This window comes from Halichoerus grypus, chromosome X (genome assembly GCF_964656455.1).
Source record: "Halichoerus grypus chromosome X, mHalGry1.hap1.1, whole genome shotgun sequence".
Taxonomy (NCBI): domain Eukaryota; kingdom Metazoa; phylum Chordata; class Mammalia; order Carnivora; family Phocidae; genus Halichoerus; species Halichoerus grypus.
Genome location: NC_135727.1, coordinates 91,036,922 through 91,054,719, shown reverse-complemented (window position 1 = coordinate 91,054,719; position 17,798 = coordinate 91,036,922). Strand labels below are relative to the sequence as shown.

The 17,798-nt window shown below is 38.0% G+C and overlaps 1 protein-coding gene across 1 annotated transcript in view; it reads right to left on the bottom strand.

The window, feature by feature from the left end:
- ZNF182 (zinc finger protein 182) overlaps window positions 1-17,798 on the bottom strand; it is a 238,910-nt gene that overhangs the window by 136,575 nt on the left and 84,537 nt on the right. The window lies entirely within an intron of this gene.

Below are 17,798 nucleotides of genomic sequence, written 5' to 3'. Positions count from 1 at the left end.
TCATCTCAGATGCTACTGACCACAGTGGGCTTGACCAGGCTTGGATAGCTAGTATAGCTTCATTTGCATGTCTGGCAGATGAAAATCTGGCTGGTGTAGGGAACCTCAACTGGGATGGTTCATCTCTATTCCATCACTGCTCCATGAAGTCTCTCATCATCTAATAGCACAACCCGGGCCTTTTCACACTTGTCCTTAGGATTCCAAAGAGGAGCAAAAGTGGGCAAACCTCAATGTGTAAGCACTTCTCAAACATCTGCTTGTGTCATATTTGCTAATGTCCCATTGGCCAAAGAAATGGCCACGCCCAGTTTTAAGGGTTGGAGAAATGGACTCCATCTCCTGATGGGTGAAGTGGAAGAGTCACATTGAAACGGGGGCATATATTCTGATGTTAATGGCCAAAGGAGACCATCCAGACTTCTGTCTTCTGCCTGGGATGTAGACATCTGGAAAGAGCATAGCTCCCATTCTTATAATAAGAAAAAAATATGGGCAATCTACAAAATCATAACTTTTCTTGAACTCATCAAAGAACTAAGACCATAGAGCAACCAATTAGCTTGATGTATAAGACAAGTGCCTCAAAGGAGATAGGAAGTTGTCACTGAGTCACCTGTGGCAAAGCAAGAAGGAAGATGGGTCCACCATAGCAGCAGTAAGATTTCAGCAAGAAGTTTTAATGAAGCTTTAAAGGCTGAGTGTGGGATAGTATGAGAATATAGAACCCCTGAGAACTGGAGACCTAAGGATGGTCGGCCTTCACTTGCAGGCTCTTTGCTACAGACCTCCACTGGATGCTCACCAGAAATAATGGGGGTAGGGAAGGAGACTGGAGAAAGCCTCTCTCAGTGGTGCAGGCCTGCAAGGGGACAGCTGCTGATAGAGAAATGGCACAAAGCCCCAATGGGACCCTACTTCCTTACAGAACAAAAGCCTTAAACCACTAGGGGAAGTGATGCAAACCCAGTCACCCCCAGGATACAGGTGCAGATCTGCTGTGGCTAGAGAAAAAGGAAAAGGAAAAAAAAAATCTTCCATTCATGGGGGAAGGGCGGGTAATTATCCTGAGAAATTCCCAGAAAAGATCTGCCTACATTCCAGTATGATAAAGATAATGTTTCTCTCTCTGAAGAGGAGGATGGGCAATAAAATGATAAAGCACATTTTAATTATGCAAATTTCTAATCATGTAGAAGTATTGAAAGAACAGCACAGTGAACACACATGTATAACTTTCAACTAGACTCAACAATGTATACGTAAATTTTTTCCTGAAAAATTGATGGTAAGTTATAGACATAGCGTTACACTCATAAATACTTGAACATCTGTTTCCTAAAAATAAGGACATTCTCCCACAAAACTGGATTATCAGTATCAACCTAATTTTATGATATCTCATAGCCAGTCTATTTTCAGATTTCTCCCATTGTCCTCAAAATATATTTTACAGCTTTATTGAGGTATAATTAGCACACGGCAAGTAGAATTTGAGGAGTTTTGACATAAATATGCACCTTTAAAACCATCATTACAATAGAAATAATGAACATACTCATCACCCCCAGAAGTTTCCTTATACCCCTTGTCATCCAGTTGTCCCTCCCTACACCGTTCCCCCCATCCACAGGCAACCACTGATCTGTTTCCAGTCATTATAGATTAGTTCCATTTTCTACAATTTTGTATAAATGGAATCATACCATAGGCACTCTTGTTTGGCTTCTTTCATTTAGCATAATTATTTTGTGATTTATTTGTGTTGCTATAGGCATCTATATTCATTCCTTTTTATTACTAAGTGGAATTTCATTGTGTGTGTGTGTGTGTGTATATATATATATATATATATATATATATATATATCAAATTTGTTTATCCATTCATGTGTTGATTAAAATGTATTTCTATTACAAATAAAACTGATGTGAACATTTATATATAAGTCTTTGTGTGGACATAGCTTTCATTTATCTTGTATAAATATTTAGGAATGAATGGTTTGGTCATGTGGTGAGTGTATATTTAACTTTTTAAGAAACTGCTAAACTGTTTTCCAAAGTGGTGTACCAATTTTATATTCCCACCAGCAGTATATAAGTGTTCCATTTGCTTCATATCTTTGCCCTCATTGAGTATGATTATTCCTATTAATTTTAGCCATTTTAGTGGGAGTGAAGTAGTATCTCACTGTGGTTTTAATGTACACTCTCCTAATAACTAATGCTGTTGAGAATCTTTTGCTTTTTTGCCATCTATATATCATCTTGGTTGATGTTTCCCTTAAAATACTTTGCCCATTTTTAAATTGGGCTGTTTGTCTTGTTATTGAGTTGTAAGAGTCCTTTATATATCCTAGATATAAATCCTTTGTTAGATATATATTTTGCAAACATTTTCTCCCAGGTTTGCCTTTTCATTTGAATAACAGAAGAGCAAAAGTTTTTAATTTTAATAATTCCAGTTCATTTATACTTTCTTTTATAGCTCATGCATTTTGAGTATGGTTAAGAAATTTTTGTAAAACTCAAGGTCACTAAGATTTTATCTTATGCTTTCATCTAGACATTTTATAATATTGACTCTTTTGATTCTATGATCCATTTTGATTTAACTTTCTATATGGTCTTAGGAAAAGATTTAAATTCATTTTGTTTTGCATATGGCTGTTCAGTTGTTCTAGAACCATTTGTTGAAAAAGATTGCCTTGTCATCTCTGTAAAAAATCAGTTGGTGGTATTTCTTGAAGTACTTCGGTTCTGTTTTTCTGTCTTAGTGCCAGTACCACTCCTGGTATTGTGGTAGCTTCTGTATTACTATAGCATTACTGCTTACTATAGCTTCATAATAAGTCAAAGTCAGTGTAAGTCCTCCAACTTTATTCTTCTTTTCTTCTTGTCCACAGTTGTTTTTGCTATTGTAGGTCTTTTGAAATCCATATAAATTTTAGAATCAGTTTGTTGGTTACTATAAAAAAAAAAGCCTGCTTGGGTTTTGATTGGGATTGAATTGAATCTATAGATCTATTTGGAAATAATTGACATTTTAACAACATTGAGCTTGCAGATCCATGAACAGGGTATATCCTTCCATTTATTTCATTATAAAATGACTATTCTGGTAAAAAAAAAATTTTTATATTATAATAGCCACTCCATTTTTTCTTTTGATTAATTTTAGCAAGTATATATTTTCCCATTAAATGTATATAGTCTGTAGCCCTCCAGAGGCTGAGCTGATACCACATGGCCCAAAGCCCCTACCATAAATTATATTGTTAGTATAGACTGTCCAGCGTGGCTCAAGCCTTCAGGTAAACAGATTCTCTTATCAAACAAGACACTCTAAAGGCTGAAGTTACCTCCTAGGAGCCAGGGCAAAGGGCCAAACCTTTCTTTGGGCAAGGTTAATCCTTTACTAAGCTTTTTCTATTCCAGGATCCAATCCAGGATACCACATTCCTTTTAGATGTCATGTTTCCTTAGTCTCCTCGTCTGTGACAGCTTCTTGGTCTTTCTTTGTCTTTCATGGGCTTGACACTTTTGAAGAGTAGTCATGTATCTTGTGTTTGTCTGATGTTTTATCATAAACAGATGATGAGGTTATGAGGTCATGTGCCCTTCTCATTGCATTATTTCAGGGACAGATGATATCAACATGACTTTTTAGTGGTGATATTAACCTTGGTTACTGTGCTGTAGTGGTATCTCCCAAGTTTCTCTGTTATAAAGTTACTATTTTCCTCTTTCCATACTCTTCATTAGAAATGAGTCAAAGTCCTCAATACTAAAGGAGAAGGGGGATTAAGCTCCACATTCTGGATGGAGGGGTATCAAAGAGTTCATGGTCATATTAAAACCACCACAAGGGAATTACTTCGAGGTTATGCAAACGTCCTGTTTCTCCTTAAAGTTTTACTCAGTAATTTTAGCATTCGTCAGTGGATCTTCCCTTCATTGATACTGCTATCTTGTTCCAATAGTGATTTTCTGTTTCCCTCATTGCTTCTACATTTATCTTTTTTTTAAAAAAGATTTTATTTATTTGACAATGAGAGAGAGAGAGCACAAGCAGGGGGAGCGGCAGGGAGAAGGAGAGACAGGCTCCCCACTGAGCAGAGAGCCCGACGCGGGGCTCGATCCCAGGACCCTGGGGATCATGACCTGAGCTGAAGGCAGACGCTTAACCGACTGAGCCACCCAGGCACCTCGCTTCTACATTTATGAATTGGGATTCTTCTGTAAGAAAGATTTGCCCTTTCCATCCTCCATTTATTTATTTATTCAATTATTTATTTATATCAATATGAATGAATGGACATTTATTTTATTCTTTGTGTTATATTCCAATACTGCATTTTTTAGGTTGCACAAATGGTTACAGGTTTAGCCATTAGGTCTTTGAGGTTGGCTCCTGCATCCCTCTGACATGCCCCCATCTTTTTACTGTAGAGGAGGGCACTTCCTTATTTACTAGAACTATAGGATGGTCCAGGCTCATCTTGTATTTTCCCTATTCCAGATCTAGAATCAGCTATTAATTTCTCCAATGAGATCTGGTTCCTTTGCTGGAAAGCGGCATTAGAAACCAAACTCTTGGTAGTAAGTGTGTTCATTGCTGCTGGTGTATCACTGTAGTGGCGTCAAAGAGCGAGGAAACACCCATATATATCCTAACCCATGGATACATACATATGTATTTTTACTTCTTTACCTGTATCTATTTTTAAATAAACATGAGTTTATACTGATATTTCTGACTCAAACCCAGTACCACAGGGTCCTTTAGCCTTCTCCCCGTCCTTGCTTATTTGTACTTCTTTCTCTGGCAAGAAAGAAAAACAGTTAACTCCATTTGTGTGGGCCAATTTTAGCGTTTTCTATATTGTTCTCCATTCTCTATCCTGTTCCATCAGGTCTGTGTTTCTTGCACTTTGTCGATACCACACTGTCTTGATAACAGGCTCCACAGTGAGTCTTGAAATTAAGTCATGCAAATACTCCAGCTTTGTTTTATTTTTCAGAACTGTTTTGGCTATTCTTGCTCCTTTATTTTACCATATTAATTTTATTTTTTTAAATATTTTTATTTATTTATTTGACAGAGACAGTGAGAGAGGGAACACAAGCAGGGGGAGTGGGAGAGGGAGAAGCAGGCATCCGAGCCTGATGCGGGGCTCGGTCAAACCTGAGCTGAAGGCAGACGCTTAATCGACTGAGCCACCCGGGCACCCCTACCATATTAATTTTAGAATTATTTTGTTGGTGTCTAAAAAAAGGGAGGTTTGCTGGGAATTAGACTGGAATTACATTGTATCTATAGATCAAATTGGGGAGAATTGGCATCTTGATTTTTTGAGTCTTACAATCCTTGAGCGTGGTCTATCTTCCCATTTATTTATTTATTCTTTAAAAAGGGAAAGAGGGGGGCGGGGACAGTGGCAGAGGGAGAGAAAGAATTTTAAGCAGGCTCCACGCCCAGTGCAGAGTCTGACACAGGGCTCGATCTCACAACCCTGAGACCGTGACCTGAGCCGAAATCAAGAGTCAGAGGCTTAACCAACTGAGCCACCCAGGCACCCCCCCCCATTTATTTAGATGATGATTGATTTCTTTCGTTGATGTTTTTTACTTTTCAGTATACAGATCCCATACATATTTTGTTAGCTATCTACCTAAGTAGTTCATTTTTGTGGTGATATTGTATGTGTTATATTTTTAAATTTCAAATTCCTATTGTCCATAACTGGTATATAGGATATAATTGACTTTCATATATTGACAGTGTATCCTGAAACTTTACTAAACTCACTAATTCTAGTTGTAGATTTTTAAATTATTCCTACATAGACAACAATTGTTGTCTGGAAATAGAGTTTTCTTTCTTTCTAATCAGAATGCCTCGTCTTTCTTTTTCTTATCTAACAGCACTATCTAGGACTTCCAGCAGAATGTTGAATAGAAGTAGTCAGAGAGGACATTCTTGCCTTTTTTTCTGATCTTAGGAAGAAAGCATGCAATTTCTCACCATTCAGTATGATGTAACTTGTAGGTTTTATGTAGATGCCATTTGTTAGGTTAAGGAATTTCCATTATATTCCTAGTTTGCTTTGAACTTCTATAATAAATGGATATTTAATTTCATAAAATGCTTTCTCTGCATCTACTGAGATGATTATATGGCTTGACTTACTTAGTCTGTTAATATGGTAAATTAAAATGATTGATTTTCATATGTTGAAACAGCCTTGCACTCCTGGCATGAACCCTCATTGTTATGATGCGTGAGATAATACATATGTGTGTAATCTCTTTTATAAGTCTCCTGTATGTTTTCTATATCTTTTAATAAATTTAAATATATAAAACATACTTACATATATATAGCTAATATTTTTTAAAGATTTATTTATTTAAGGGGCACCTGGGTGGCTCAGTCGTTAAGCGTTTGCCTTTGGCTCAGGTCATGATCCCAGGGTCCTGGGATCGGGCCCCGCATCCGGCTCCCTGCTCTGCGGGAAGCCTGCTTCTCCCTCTCCCACTCCCCCTGCTTGTGTTCTCTCTGTCAAATAAATAAAATCTTTGGGAAAAAAAAGATTTATTTATTTAAGAGAAAGAGCAGGGGAGAGGGGCATTGGGAGAGTGAGTCTTAAGCAGACTCCGTGCTGGGCACAGAGCCCAGTGTAGGGCTCGATCCCACAACCCTGAGATCACGACCTGAGCCAAAACTGAGAGTCGGACGCTTAACTGACTGCACCACCCAGGTGCCCCTATATAACTAATATTTTAGTGACTTTTGTGTTATGTTTGTGAGAGATACTGGTCTTCAGATTTCTTTTTCTGTCATATCCTTTTCTGATTTTAGTATTTGGTAATGCTGGCCTAATAAAATGAGTTGGGAAGTGTTCCCTGCTTTTTTTTTTTTCTGAAAGAAATTATGTATTCTGAAACGTTGGCAAGGATATTGGAGAAATTGGGAACTTAAATGCCTTGCTTATGGGAATGTAAAATTGAACCACCTCTGTGGAAAATAGTTTGGCAGTTCCTCAATAAGTTACACATAGAATTATCATAGGATCCAGCAATTGTACTTATAGATGTATACCTAAAATAGTTGAAAACGTGTTCGAATAAAAGCTTGTACACAGATATTCATAGAGGCACTATTCACAATAGCTGAAAGGTGGAAATAACCCAAGTGTCTATCAGCTGATGAGTAGATAAACAAAATGTGGTATATTCACACCATGCAATATTATTCAGCCATAAAAAGGAATGAAGCATGGATGCATGCCACAGTATAAACTTTGAAAACATTATGCTACATGAAAGAAGCCAGATAAAAAGGCCACATATTGTATGATTCCATTTAAAGGAAATAACCAGAATAGGCAAATCTGTAGAGACAGAAAGTAGTAGTTGTTGCCAGGGGCTGGTGGAAGAGTGGGATGAGGGGTGACTGCTTAATAGATAGGGGGTTTCCTTGTGTGGTGATGAAAATATTCTGGAACTAGATAGTGGTGATGGTTGTTCAACACTGTGAATATACTAAATGCCACCATATTGTACATTTTAAAATGGATAACATGATGAATTTTATGTTATGTATATTTTACCACAAAAAAGTGGATCATAGACCTAAATGTGAAACATTAAGATATAAAACTTCTAGAAGTAAACATGGAAGAAAAGCTTGTAATCTTGGGTTAGCAAAGATTTCTTAGATATGACATGAAACCCACAGTCCAGTAAAAAAAAAAAAGATAAATTAGACTTCATCAAACAAACTGTTCTTCTTGGAAGAATAACAAGCCAAAGACTAGGAGAAAATAATTTCAAAACACATAATCTAACTTGTATCTGGAATATGTTAAAAAAAAACTCTCAAAAGTTTATAATAAGACTTTATAACAACACATAAAAATGGACAAAAGACTTGAACAGACACTTGACCAAATAAAAGGGCAAAAAAGCACACAAAAATATGTTCAACATTATTTGTCATTAGGAAAATGCAAACTAAAACCACAATGAAATACCCCTACACACCTATTAAAATGACTAAAACCAAAAAAGGGTGATAATAACAACTGCTTCAAAAAATATGGACCAACTAGACCTTTAATACATTATATAGTTTCATATAAAATTAAACATACACTTTCATATAAAATTAGTTTCATATAAAATTAAACAGCAATCTCACTCTTAGGTATTCACCCAAGATAGATAAACTTATGTTCACACTAAAACCTATATGTAAATGTTTAAGCAGCTTCATTCATAATTGCCAAAAGCTGGAAACAACTCATATGTTCTTCAACTGGTGTATCATGACTGTGGTAGTGGATACAGGACTCTGCATTTGTCAAAACCCATAGAAATGTATACCACAAAATGTGAATTTTATAATACATAAATTTTTTAAATGGATGCGGGGAGGGGACCCAAAATGGAACACTAACTTTTAAATATGAACCTAATTACTTTACAAATTAACAACACTACACTGAAGGGGGTGGGGAAGAAAAGACATAACCTACATAACTTGGAAAACAGCGTTTTCACTGGATATTAGTGAAAGGAACTGAACGTAAATACCATACTGTAATTAATAAATTTGTTTCTCCCAGGGATGGGTTAGCAATTTTGAAGCCTCTTTATGTGAATACTATAGTTGAACAAATAAGTAAATATACTGTAGTTAATGAGAGCCAGATTTCTCACTGTGAGTGAAAGAAGTTATAATTAAGGAAAAGGGTAAGGGTGGAATGAGCTCTGTGGTGTTGGGTTGGAATCAGAGGCTGGGAGGTAGGTAAGTACGTAGGTAGGTAAGTAGGTAGATGGAAGACAGAGGGAGAAAGAGAAAGAAAGGAAAGAAAGTAGGAAGGGGGAGAGAGAGAGAGGAAGGAAGGAAGGCAGGCAGGCAGGCAGGCAAAATGTATGTGGCATGAGTTAATACATTCATATATTTCCAAGTCTCCAAGTTACCTAAGAGGGCCTAGAAGCAATAATAGCCCAGTGAATACCAATGAGCATACATAGCAACCAGATCCACGTTTCTAAGTATTTTCTAATAAAAGGAACTAGAGTTCCTCGAAAAAGTAGTTGAACTGGGGCAGGGAAGATAGAAAATGAGCTGGAGTGTCTTGTAGTCCCAGAAATTAAGGAAGTACTCAAAAAAAAAAAAAAAAAAAAAGATGTGGACATATCAAACGCGTACCATAGCCAACCTGAAAGAGCTTGCAATGGCCAACAATTTGAAACAGAAAATAATGATACTATTAGATTATAACTCATAGAATAAATTGATATAAATAACTAACTGAATACATAAATGAGGGGAGAGGGACAACTCTTGCTTACAGAATAATTCTAGTTAATAAATATGAAAGGAATGAGGACATTAGAAAAGCACTATTAGAACACCACTGAAGGGATGCCTGGGTGGCTCAGTGGGTTAAGCGTCTGCCTTTGGCTCTGGTCATGATCCCGGGGTCCTGGGATCGAGTCCTGAATCAGACTCCCTCCTCAGTGGGGAGCCTGCTTCCCCCTCTCCCTCTGCTCCCCTGGTCCTGCTCTCTCACTCTCTCTCTTTATCTCAAATAAATAAATAAAATCTTTTAAAAAAGAACACCACTGAAATAATTGTTGCAGACAAGATCCATCCATGGGTGCTAAAATTAGTAGGTGAAAGATTGATGAGAAAGAGTGTACCTCCCAAGATATTAACTACAAAGGGAAAAACAGTAACTTTATGGTTAGAAACCTGGCAGACACCCCTGGGTTAACCAGCTGATCGAAGTTAACCTCACCAGTAAAATGACATAGATGGTACGTGCCTCTGAATATGCAGCACTGAGAAAGACGCTTCGGTAGCATTTTTGCTACACTTCTGTAGGAAAGGGTAGTATTTTTGTCAAAAACGTGTAACCTCAATAAAGGCCATATATGAAAAACTCACAGCTAACGTCATCTTTAATGGAGAAAAACTGAGAGCTTTTCTAAGACCAGGATGTCCATTCTCACCCCTTCTATTTAACGCAGTCCTGGAAGTCCTAGCCTCAGCAGTCAGAAAACAGAAATGAAAGGAATCAAATCAGTAAGGAAGAAGTAAAACTGTCACGATTTGCAGATGACATGATACTCTATATAGAAAACCCAAGAGACTCCACCAAAAAAACTGCTAGAACTGATAAAGGAATTCAGCAAAGTCGCAGGATACAAAATCAATGTGCAGAAATCTGTTGCATTTCTATACACCAGTAATGAAGCAGCAGAAAGAGAAATTAAGAAAACAATCCCATTTACAATTGCACCAAAAATAATAAGATACCTAGGAATAAACCTAACCAAAGAGGTGAAAGACCTGTACTCTGAAACTATAAAACATTGATGAAAGAAATTAAAAACAACACAAAGAAATGGAAAGAATTTCTGTGCTCATGGACTGGAAAAATGAACATCGTTAAAATGTCTATACTACAGAAAGCTATCTACACATTTCATGCAACCCCTATGAAAATAACAACAGCATTTTTCAGAGACTAGAACAAAAAATCCTAAAATTTGTATGAAACCACAAAAGACCCCAAATAGCCAAAGCAATCTTGAAAAATTGTTTGAAAAGCAATTGCTTAAAAAAGCTAGTGGCATCACAGTTCTGGACTTCAAATTATATTACAAAACTGTAGTAATCTAAACAGTATGGTACGCCACAAGAATAGAAAAGAATAGAAAATCCAGAAATAAACCCACAATTACATGGTCAATTAATCTTCAACAAAGCAAGAAAGAATATCCAGTGGGGAAAAGACAGTCTCTTCAACAAATGGTGCTGGGAAAACTGGGCAGCAAATGTAATAGAACGAATCTGGATCACTTTCTTATACCATACACAAAAATAAATTCAAAGTGGATTAAAGGCCTAAATGTGAGACCTGAAATCATAAAAATCCTAGAAGAGAGCACAGGCAGTAATTTCTTTGACATTGGCTGTCGCAACTTCTTTCTAGATATGTCTCCTGAGAAAAAGGAAACAAAAGCAAAAATAAACTATTGGGATTTCATCAAAATAAAAAGCTTTTGCACAGTGAAGGGAGCAACCAACAAAACTAAAAGGCAGCCTATGGAATGGGAGAAGATATTTGCAAATGACATATCTGATAAAGGGTTAGTATCCAAAATATATAAAGAACTTATAAAATTCAACACCAAAAAAATAATAATCCAATTTAAAAATGGGCAAAAAATAAAAATAAAAAATGGGCCGAAGACATTCAGACATTTTTCCAAAGAAGACATCCAGGTGGCCAACAGACACAGGAAAAGATGCTCCACATCACTCATCATCAGGGAAATACAATGAGATATCACCTCACACCAGTCAGAATGGCTAAAATTAACAACACATGAAACAACAGGTATTGGTGAGGATGGGGAGAAAGGGGAACCCTCTTACACTGTTGGGAATGCAAACTGGTGCAGCCACTCTGGAAAACAGTATGGAGGTTCCTCAAAAAGTTAAAAATAGACCTATCCTATGACCCGGCAATTGCACTACTAGGTATTTACCCAAAGGACACAAAAATACTAATTTGAAGGGAAAAAATGCACCTCGATGTTCATAGCAGCATTATCAACAATAGCCAAATTATAGAAAGAGCTCAAATGTCCATCAACTGATGGATGAATAAAGACGATGCGGTATAAAAAGCGGGGGCGGTGCCTAGGTGGTTCAGTTAGTTAAGCGTCTGATTCTTAATCTCAGCTCAGGTCTTGATTTCAGGGTTGTGAGTTCAAGCCCTGCATTGGGCTCCATACTGGGTATTTACCAGAAGAAAATGAAAACATTAATTTGAAAGGATACACGCACCCCTATGTTTATTGCAGCATTATTTACGGTAGCCAAATTATGGAAACAGCCCGAGTGTCCATTGATTGATGAATGGATAAAGAAGATATGGTGTGTGTGTGTGTACCTATCTATATATACACATATATACGTATATATGTGTGTGTGTGTATATATACATATATATATATGTAATGGGATATTACTCAGCCATAAAAAAGAATGAAATCTTGCCATTTTCAACAACATGGATGGAGCTAGAGAATATAATACTAAGCGAAATAAGCCAGTCGGACAAAGACAAATACCATATGATTTCACACATACATGAAATTTAAGATACAAAACAAACAAAGAGAAAAAAGAGACAAACCAAAAAACAGACTCTTAACTATAGAGGACAAACAGGGAGGTGGGGGGGATGGGTGAAATAGGTGATGGGGATTAAAAATACACTTATCTTGATGAGTACTAAATAATATATGGAATTGTTGAATCATATATTGTACACCTGAAACTAATATAATACTGTATATTAACTACACTGTAATCAATCAGCTTCAGTAGAAACAGAAAGAATTTAAAAAATTAAAAGTGCATGAGGACTGAAAAGAATAAAAAATTTAAAAAGTCTATTAAATAATAAAATATGGAAAAATTATATTGTAGTATTGTTTGTACTACTAGAAGGCTAATAATAACTCAATTGTCCATCAATAGAAAAAATATGGTAATATGCACATTGGAATACATTGAAATAATGAAACCATGTATATATTTATAGATAGATCTTTAGAATATATTGAGATAAGAAAACCAAACTAGGTATGGAACAGTATATATGGTAGGCTAAATTGTGTGTGAGAAAGGGGGTTAAATAAAAATATATATTGGTATTGCTTACATTTGCATAAAGAAAACAAAGTAAACCAACAAGCGAATTAAATAAATTTTTACTAAAACATAGACATGTGTGTGTAAGTGTGTGTGTATGTGCACATACACGCACATGGGTGGGAGTGAAACTTCTTAATTTATATATTTTTATATCCCTTTGATTTCTGAACCATGTAAATTTATTACCAATTCATGAATTACCTATTCATAAAAAATAAAATAAAAACATAACCCTGGAGGGACACCTGGGTGGCTCAGTCGGTGAAGCGTCTGCCTTCGGCTCAGGTCATAATCCCAGGGTCCTGGGATCGAGTCCCACATCGGGGTCCCTGCTCAGCGGGGAGCTTGCTTCTCCTTCTCCCCGTTCCTGCTCTCTCTCCCTCACTCTCTCTCTGTCAAATAAATAAATAAAATCTTAAAAAAAAAAAAAGACATAACCCTGGCGGAGAGAAGAAGCTGTTTGAATTCTGAACACACTCCCTACTGTCAGTTTCCCACTCAGGTAGGTTACAGGTGTAAGTTCTACAGAGGATTAAACAGCAAGAATTGTTCGCATGAGCAGCCCCACCCAGGCCACGGCTCCCTGTTGTTGGATTTCCTGCTGTTTGTGGAGAAACAAAACTCTAACAGAGAGGGGGCCGTTGTGTCCAGCGCCCCAGCATCAGTGTTCATTCCTCTCCTGGAGCGGTTTAGAGCCCCTCCCCATCCTGACATGCCTCTGAGAATTAAGACAGGTAAATGCTCCCTGAAATGCAGCCTTGGCACCTACTAGAGGTAGATGGCAAGCCGGGCTGGAGGAAATCATGCCTCAACTTCCTCTCTGTGTTCCTCCCAAGCCCCCAGTATGGACTGCGCATTCTTGCAGACCTCTGCTATGCTCCTGGTTCTGTCCATGACCATTCATGCTTGTTACCTGCTGCACTCCAAGTCCCTTTAATGTGACTTGGACTTGTGTAAGTCTGGATAGACTCCTGAAAATTCCCTACCATGGGTGTCACAACAGGAAGTTCTAGAAGGGCCATAAATACCACCTCTCAAAATGGCCGAGTGGGAGGAGCTTGGGAAGTGGTTCTATATACTCTGTCTTCTGGAGATTTTGAAATGAAGAAATCTTGAATCTGTGAATGCCTGACCCATTTATGCCTCTGCAGTGTTTTGGCTCACTTATTGGTCAAACCCTTCATCACCACGGCAATATGGTATTACCTGTAAACTTCAGAGCTGTCTGCCTACCTTTTTTTCATACCTGTCTCCCCACCAGAACACAGTCACCTCAACTCTGTTCTTGTGCAGGGAGTAAGGTGGATCCCTGGGGACCTTCTTATGTGAACTTCAGTGTAGCCAGATAAAGAAAAAAGATAGAATTGGAATTCAACATTGTCAACCTTTAATGAATTAATGGATCTAGGGAGTGATTACCAACAGGTGATACTATTACAACAAGAGAAATGACTGGTCAATGTGTGCCTTCTGTAATGATCTTCTGTGTTGTGGTCTTGCCAAAGAAAGAAAAATAGAATTTGCATGTGATCAAACCCTAAGTATAATTATCAATTTACAGGAAATTAAAAATATAAAAGAACATGTTTGACAACATCATGGAGATGTAATCAGCAAAATCCAGACCATGGTAAATAGTGCAGAAAAAATGGCCTGGGTTTTGCAACAACAACAAATAAAATGTAAGAAAAGCCATTATAGAGGAGACTCTATAGATTAAATACACTTAAAGAATTATTAGCCATTTACAGTGTATATACCTTTCAGGGTGTAGACCTTATGGTGATCTCACAATTCCTGACAGCTGGTATTCATGCCCTTTATAATTACCTCTTTGTGAGTGTGGACAGAACCTGTGACTTGCTTCTAGTCAATAGAATATGGCAAAGGTGAGGGGATTTTGCACCTGTAGTTAAGGTCTCAGATCAATTGATTTTGAGTTAATCAAAGGGGATATTACCCCTGGTGTGCCTGCTTAATCAAGTTAAAAACTTTAAAAGAGGGACTGGGCTCTCCCTGAGGTCAGACTCTCTGTGGCTAGCTTTGAAGAAATAAGATGCCATGAAGTAAGTGACCAAACTTCACAAGCTCATCCAAAAAATAGAAGAGGGGGAATGCTTCCCAACTCATTGTGTAAGGCTAGTATTACCCTAATATCAAAACTAGACAAAGATATCACAAGAAAATAAAACTACAGACCAATAACTTTTATGAATATTCTCAAAAAATTCTTAACAAAATACTAGCTAAGCAAATCCAGCAACATAAAAAAAGTATTATACACCATGACCAGGTGAGATTTTTTTTTAAGATTTTATTTATTTATTTGACAGAGAGAGACACAGCGAGAGAGGGAACACAAGCAGGGGCAGTGGGAGGGAGAAGCAGGCGTCCCACAGATGCGGGGCTCAATCCCAGGACCCTGGGATCATGACCTGAGCCGAAGGCAGACGCTCAACCAACTGAGCCACCCAGGCGCCCCTGACCAGGTGAGATTCTATTCCAGAAATGCAAGTTTGGTTTAACACGTGAAAATCAATTAATGTAACAAATACACAGTATTAATAGAATAAAAGATTTAAAACCATATGATCATCTCAATAGACACAGAAAAAGCATCTGATAAAATCCAACACCCTTTCAGGATAAAAACATTCAAAAACTAGGATGAGAAGGGGACTTTCTCAGCATGATCAGATTATCTATGAAAAACCCACAGGTACCATCACACTTAATGGTGAAAGTCTGCTCTCTCCCTAAGATCAGGAACAAGACAAGGATGTCTATTCTCACCACTTACATTCAACATTGTACCGGAAGTTATAGCCAGGGAAATTAGGCAAGAAAAAGAAATAAAATTGGGGCACCTGGGTGGCTCAGTTGGTTGGGCATCTGCCTTCGGCTCAGGTTGTGATCCTGGGGTCCTGGGATCAAGCCCCCTGTCAGGCTCTCTGCACAGCAAGGAGTCTGCCTCTCCCCCAACTCGTGCTCTCTCTCTCTCACTCACTCTTTCTCTTTCTCAGATAAATAAAAAAATCTTTAAAAAAAGGAAAAGAAATAAAATGCTGCCGATTGGAAAGGAATGAGTAAAAATCTTTACTTTCATATGACATGATTTTTTTATATAAAATCCAAAGGGATCCACACACACACACAAAAAAACCCCTATTGGAACTAATAAACTTTTTTAGCAATGTGGCAGGATATAACCTTATCATATTATTGCTGGTTCCCTGTGGTCTCTGCTGCCTAAGTAAAAACAAAGCTCTCTTGTATTCTTTTCCTTGAACATAGCTAGCTACTGCTCTGAATTTAATCAATTGCTGGATCTGTCATCTTCCACTCAATTCCGTTGATGAAATTCAATAGCTGTTCCTTCGAAAACTTCAGAAGGTCATATTCCTCCTATAAGTCCTTTCTGGTACTTAATGGTCACATTATTAATTTAAACCTCCAGGCTTGTAAGAATTGTACCCTAACCCCAAGTCCACAAAATGCTGCTGAGGTCACTACAAATATTGGCAGATTCCAGTCCACCCAGAGTGGGCCACATCGAGATGAGGCCAGATGTGATAGTCAAACTGTTACCATCAAAGGCATTCCAGCCTGCTTTGCAGAAACTGTTTAACTGACTTTGTCTACCATAAGGGACACAACATTGGTTTATTCCTGTTGTAACAAATGATACTTACGCCTCTGCTGCAATTTATGCCCCAATGGGGTACCACTTCTTTTTTTTTTTTTAAGATTTTATTTATTTATTTGACAAATAGACACAGCGAGAGCAGGAACACAAGCAGGGGGAGTGGGAGAGGGAGAAGCAGGCTTCCCGCTGAGCAAGGAGCCCGATGCAGGGCTCTATCCCAGGACCCTGGGATCATGACCTGAGCGGAAGGCAGACGCTTAACCGACTGAGCCACCCAGGCGCCCCTATTTTTTGAATTTTAATTCCAGTATTGTTAACATACAGTGTTGTGTTAGTTTCAGGTGTACAACATAGTGATTCAACAAGTCTATCCATTGCACAGTGCTCCTTATGATAAATGTACTCTTTAGTCCCCTCCTTGACACTTTTTAAAGTGAAGCAAGTAAATTTGAAAACTGAGGTTTTGCTTACCTGCATGCATGGATCTGTTCCTAATTGATACCAAAGACTTTCCATGAGCTAAGAGATAGACCAACACACACATGGGACACATCCAAACAGTACTGAAGAGGCTTTGAAGATAAAACTGCAACCTATAACAAACTGAGGGTTCTAGAGGGGAGGGGGGTGGGGGGATGGGTTAGCCTGGTGATGGGTATTAAGGAGGGCACGTATTGCATGGAGCACTGGGTGTTATACGCAAACAATGAATCATGGATCACTACATCAAAAACTAATGATGTAATGTATGGTGATTAACATAACATAATAAAAAAAAAAGAAGGCTGCTCAGAACCAGCAGCCTGACCCCAATCAGACTGATTGCTGCTATGGACTGACTGTGTCCCCCCAATGTTTATATGTTGAAACCCTAACACCCAATGTGATGGTATTAAGATGTGGGGTCTTTGGGAGGTGCTTGGGCTTGGATGAGATCGTGAGGGTGGAGTCCCCTTGTTGGGATTGGTGCTTTCATTTAAAAAGACTAGAGTGCTTATGCTCTACCTCTTCTCTCCCATTCTCCCACCCTCCAACATTGTTAAGGAAGTGTTTCAAGTAGAAGGGAAATGATAACAGAGGGATACTTGGAACATCAGGAATGAAGGAAGAGGAACAAACTTAGTGAAATAGCTAGGTACAGACTCTATTCTCTTGAGTTCTTTAAGATGTGGATTGTGATTGAAAGTAAAATCAAAACACTGTCTAGTAGGGGTTTTATGTATATAGTTGTAGCATCCTGGATCCAATCAGGAACACCAACAGAGTGGCCAAGGATACGGAAGTTAGTATGGACCAGCCATCTAATAGATTTTTATGTATTTATTTATTTGAGAGAGAGAGAGGGAGAGAAAGAGCACAAGCAGGGGGAGCGGGAGGCAGAGGGAGAGGGAGAAGCAGG